Raw genomic sequence first — 6,000 nt, 5'->3', positions numbered from 1 at the left:
CAGAGAAGGTACAAGAGTCTAAACAAAGAGCTCTCCCTGCGACACACGACCAGAACTCAGCGACCGGAACCTGACAGGACACAGACAAACAGACGTGAAGATAACGAACTGACACTGTGAGACAGAAACGCTGAACATATATAGGCGCAGTAATGCGCTGCACCTGTGGTCCGCTGATTACAGCTGAGCGGTGCTGCGCACGCCAAGGCTGGTGACAGCGTACACGTGACCACCCAGCTGATAAAGTAAACACAACTGACAGCAACGCAACTCTAACACAGACACAGAGACACCCAAACACACACACACTCATACACGCATATACGCATAACGCACCACACCGCACACACACACAGAAACACACATACACACACGCAGACACATCATAGAAGAACAGACAGATCCACAATCGTGACAATACCCTCTCTCCTAGGAACGCCTCCTGGCGTTCCCAGACGAGCATACCTGGCGATTGTAATCATCGATAAGAGAGTGATCCAGTATGTCCCCGGCTGGAACCCAACTTCTATGCTCAGGACCGTAACCCTCCCAGTCCACCAAGTACTGGAATCCTCGTCCCCTCCGTCTAGAGTCGAGGATGCGCTTAACCGAATAAGCAGTCTCCCCATCTACGACTGGGACTGGTGTGTGCGGATTAATTGCCGTATGAAAAACAGGCTTTACTTTATGAAAATGAATTCTCCTGTACGCTGGAGGTAATTTGAGGCGGATTGCCACAGGACTAATGATTTTAGTGACAATAAATGAGCCAATAAATCCGGGCCAATTAGGAGCTAGCTTATTACAAACGGTGCGGAGCGGAATATTCTTAGAAGAAAGCCACACTTTTTGACCGACAACGTAAACGGGAGGCTTAGACCGGTGGCGATCGGCTTTAGCCTTGGTGCGCACACCCACTTGGAGGAGGGTCTGTCTGGCCCTGCTCCAAGTGCGGCGGCACCTCTGGACAAAGGCGTGAACAGAGGGGCCCGCGACTTCAGATTCCAGACTGGGAAAAACTGGTGGCTGGTAACCTAGACTACACTGAAACGGAGAAAGGCCCGTGGCCGACACTGGTAACGAATTATGTGCGTACTCCACCCACGAAAGCTGCTGACTCCAGGAGGAGGGATTCTGTGAGACCAAACATTGCAATGTGCGCTCAAGATCCTGATTGGCTCTCTCGGTCTGACCGTTACTCTGGGGATGAAAGCCAGACAAAAGACTCACAGTAGCCCCTAATAAACGACAGAATTCCCTCCAAAATTTAGAGATAAACTGAGGCCCCCTGTCAGAAACCACGTCCGTCGGGAGGCCATGAATGCGAAAGACGTGATTAATGACAGCAACCGCTGTCTCTCTGGCTGACGGTAATTTGGGCAGAGGGACGAAATGAGCAGCCTTCGAGAACCGGTCCACTACGGTTAAAATCACTGTGTTGCCGTTGGAGGGAGGCAGACCCATAACGAAATCTAGCGAGATGTGGGACCAGGGTCTCGAAGGTACTGACAGCGGCTGAAGGAGTCCCGCGGGTGGCCGATTGGAAGCCTTTGAAACTGCACACACAGAGCAAGCCAATACAAAATCACGCACATCACGAGCCAATGCTGGCCACCAGAATCGTTGTTTAATAACAAATGATGTGCAATAAAACAACTTCAGTAAAACTCGATGGGTGAAACACAGAAGGGCCAAAAGTAGCACCGCTGTTCTCAAGTCAGCTCCACACCGCCGGCGGCCGTCCACAGGGGGGCCACTGCCGCCGCCGCTCGCTCATGCAAAGGCACAACACGCTTGAGGAAACTATTGCACTTCAGTTTAACGCCAGAGAACCTGTCTTTGGCAGGACGCTCCGCTCCGCTACACACACACACACGCACACACACTCATACACACTCACACACACACACTCGCGGGCGTCGCGTCTCCAGAGTAAAGCCGAGGATGTCTTTCGGAATTCAACGCAGCTTGAAAAAGAGAGAGAAAATAAAGAAATCATCTGATGGAAATTAAGAGGTGACGGATGTTACGGTAACGAACGTAAAGCCTGCTGCAGAATCTGTTCGTAACTCTCCTTGACCAAAAAACAACAACACTAGCATGCGGATTCTTCAGAGACGAGCTGGGCTTCAGGAGGCGTTACGCCGACGGGAGGAAGAGAAGAGTCCGGTCGACCGCAGACGCGGGAGGTCTCGCCTGAGGACAGAGCGAGCGGATCTCCTTCTCCTTCAGTAATAGTAAAGCCCAGCAGGGTGTGGCGCGAGCACTGCGCACCTCAATTTCAGCTCTAAACATGACACACTGTCCCAGAGTTTGCCAAGGTTTGACTACATCCAAGCTTATTTTGATAAACTGTCCCAAACAAATCTTCAGGGGGAACGAAAGAGGAGAGAAGCTAAAATAATCATCAGCCAGACATTAAAACCAAAACAGAGGAGGAGAATACAGCGAGTCTAAGTGTAAAGGCACAGCACATTAACAAACTAATGATTCTCACTCGGGGGAAAGAACTGATGTAGTGGAGAACTAGCGTCCGGCTCCGCTAACGCCGCAGCGCTCCGAGAATCACCGCTGCTAATGCTCTGCACAGCTCCTGCAGCTTAGAGTCAATAAAATTCCCCTCGGCTCCGGAGTCGATGAGCGCATGACAGTGGTGCATGATAGAGTTAAAAGATAGATTGACTGGCAGCATGGTTGTGTTAGGGGACTTGTCAAGGGTGATTTCACCAGCCAGTAAACTCTTACCCGGCGACGAATTCTTATTCTTGGCTAGACACGAAGCCACAAAATGTCCAGCGACTCCACAGTACATGCACAGTCCTTCCATGCGGCGACGACGCCTCTCCTCCGTGGAAGGCCGAAATCTGCCCATCTGCATGGGTTCCGGCTCGAGATCAGATGAGGGGGGGTCAGAAGATGCAACAAAAAGAGATTGCGTGGGAAGAAGTGGAGTGTGCAGTTTCTTGTGGGAACCTCTCTGTTGTAACCGAGTGTCCACTCTGATGGCTAAATCAATAAGCCCATCTAGTGTCTTAGACAGATCCATGACGTAGATTTCATCTTTAATATAATCTGCTAGTCCGTGCAAAAACATGTCCCACTGAGCTTCGGCATTCCATTTACATTCGGCCGCCAGAGTACGAAAGTCAATGGAATATTCAGCAACACTCAACTTATTCTGTCTGAGTTCAGCGAGCTTACGAGCCGCCTCTCTGCCAGAGACCGCTCGGTCAAATACAGTTTTTAACTCCTCTGAGAAAGCTTTAAAGGAGTTACAGCAGGGGAGTTTACGCTCCCAAACAGTGGTACCCCAAAGTGCCGCTTTACCTGTCAGCAAATTGATCGTAAACGCCACCTTACTCTCTTCGTTAGGGAAAGACGAAGGCTGTAGCGTGATGTAAAGTGAACATTTTGCTATAAATGACCGGCACAATTCTGGTTCACCGGCGTAACATGCTGGTGGTGGAAGTCGCGATTCAGTGGATCTGGGGGTCTCCTCTAGCGCATGAGCTGCTGGTGGAATAGTGGGAGGAGCTTGCTGGACGGCTTCAGTACGAAGCTCAGAACCCAGTCTCTGAACCTGAGTCGTGAGCTCAGAAACTTGCGTGACCAGCGCCTCAATGGCCTGGCTGGTCACTGCCATTTGTTTGTCCTGATGATCCAGTCAGGCTGAATTGTGAGCGAGGAAATCCTGGATCTTAGAAACACTTGCTGGGTCCATCTCAGTGGTCAGTTCGTTCCGTCACGAAATACAGGGAGACCCAATTGCAAGTAAAAGATATTTATTGCCTCAGACAGAATAACAGAAGGATGAACGCAGGCAGATGATTTGAGTCAAGCAAGCAGCAGGAAATGTAATAATAGAACAGGGAGCACTGTAGAACAAGATCAGAGAGCCGTCAACAGAGAAGGTACAAGAGTCCAAACAAAGAGCTCGCCCCGCGACACACGACCAGAACTCAGTGACCGGAACCTGACAGGACACAGACAAACAGACGTGAAGATAACGAACTGACACTGTGAGACAGAAACGCTGAACATATATAGTCGCGGTAATGCGCTGCACCTGTGGTCCGCTGATTACAGCTGAGCGGTGCTGCGCACGCCAAGGCTGGTGACAGCGTACACGTGACCACCCAGCTGATAAAGTAAACACAACTGACAGCAACGCAACTCTAACACAGACACAGAGACACCCAAACACACACACACTCATACACGCATATACGCATAACGCACCACACCGCACACACACACAGAAACACACATACACACACGCAGACACATCATAGAAGAACAGACAGATCCACAATTGTGACAATGCGGTGGCGCAGTAGGTAATGCTGTCGCCTAACAGCAAAGTCGCTGGTTTGAGCCTTTGCTGGGTCAGGTGGTGTTTCTGTGTGGAGTTTGCTCGTTCTCCCTGCGTTCGCGTGGGTTTCCTCTGGGTGCTCCGGTTTCCCCCCCATTCCAAAGACATGCGGTACATGTGAATTGGGTGGGCTAAATTGTCATTAGTGTTTGAGTGAATGAGTGTGTATGGATGTTTGCGAGAGATGGGTTGCAGCTGGACTAATATGAAAATGTTAATATGAGTTATTTACAATACAGTTTGTAAAGTAATATCTTCTGCCTTTTAGTATATTATATAGAAGACTTGATTTGTTTACTAAAAGTGAATCTAATTGGAGTTGCATTGTAAATATTAAATGCAAGTTAAAAGATATTACCTTTTATTTCATATATTCAGGTTTTAGTTATGATACTCCCAAAGTCATTCTGCATAAATCGGCAGATTGTTAACAAAATTCTGCGCAGAAATAGCCAAAAATGTCTGCAGATTCTGTCTGGCCCTTGTGATGGGTAACAAAACGGTTCATTTTAGCTTTTTTTGTTGATGTGTGTGTGTGTGATGTATGTGTTTATATTTGTTTGCAAAGTTAAGTTTATTCATCCAGATGCCCTCTCAGCCGCAACCCATTACTGGGAAACAACCATACACACTCATTTACACACATAGACTACGCACTATTTTAGCTTCACTATTTTTACTATTTTAGACCTGTACCGCATGTCTTTGGACTGTGGGGGAAACCGGAGGAAATCCACATAAACAGAGAACATGCAAACTCCACACAGAAATGCCAACTGAATTAGCTGAGGCTTGAACCAGCAACCTTCTTTCTTGTTGTGAGCCGACAGCACTACCTACTGCGCCACCGCGTTGCCTGCAAAATTAAGTTTTTAAATAATTTTGCATTTTTACTTAACTCTAAATTTGAGTCTCATGGCTATACTCTTTGGCCTGTGCATTAGCTTTTAAGGGCCTTTGACACAAGTGCTATAATAAGCAATCTATTGCTAGTGCTATTAGGATATTCTAGATGCACATACTTTATTATTATTATTATTACTTTTGGTTTTATTAAATGATGGAATCACCATAAAATAAGAACAGAGCACAACAGAAGTCCTGTCCAAATCTCGACTGAAGGAATGATTTCCAACATGGAGGCAAACTGCAGAGCCATCAGCAATGTTTTTGGTGAAGATCTGTATAGCACATACACTCAACAAGAGCTTTTGGCACAACATGGCATAAACAATTTTCCTGTCACTGATGACGAGGAAGATCATTTTCCAGCTGTAGTTGTGGAACAACCCAGAATTAGTCTGAGCCATCAGCAGCAGCAAAATATTTTGCAGGCAATTGAGACCATCTCAGATACTACAGTTAAATATCAGACATGCTGCAGAGAAATTGCAAACATAGTACAAGCTGCCTGAGTTACAAAATGATAGTGTGTTTGCTCCTGCAACATGCAATGACAATTAGTTAATGTCAGGCTCTTTATAAATGTCAGTTTAAACTTTTTGTAATATGCAATATTGCCGGCAAACATGCATTCATTTAAAGTTTCAGACTGAAATCAGTCAAACTGCTGTTAATATATAGTCATTGCTCCATTTCTTTGTATAATTTGTTTGCTCTTTGAATAA

Source organism: Danio rerio, chromosome 24 (assembly GCF_049306965.1).
Source record: "Danio rerio strain Tuebingen ecotype United States chromosome 24, GRCz12tu, whole genome shotgun sequence".
In the NCBI taxonomy this organism is placed as follows: Eukaryota; Metazoa; Chordata; class Actinopteri; order Cypriniformes; family Danionidae; genus Danio; species Danio rerio.
Note: the sequence above shows the minus strand (reverse complement) of the source record.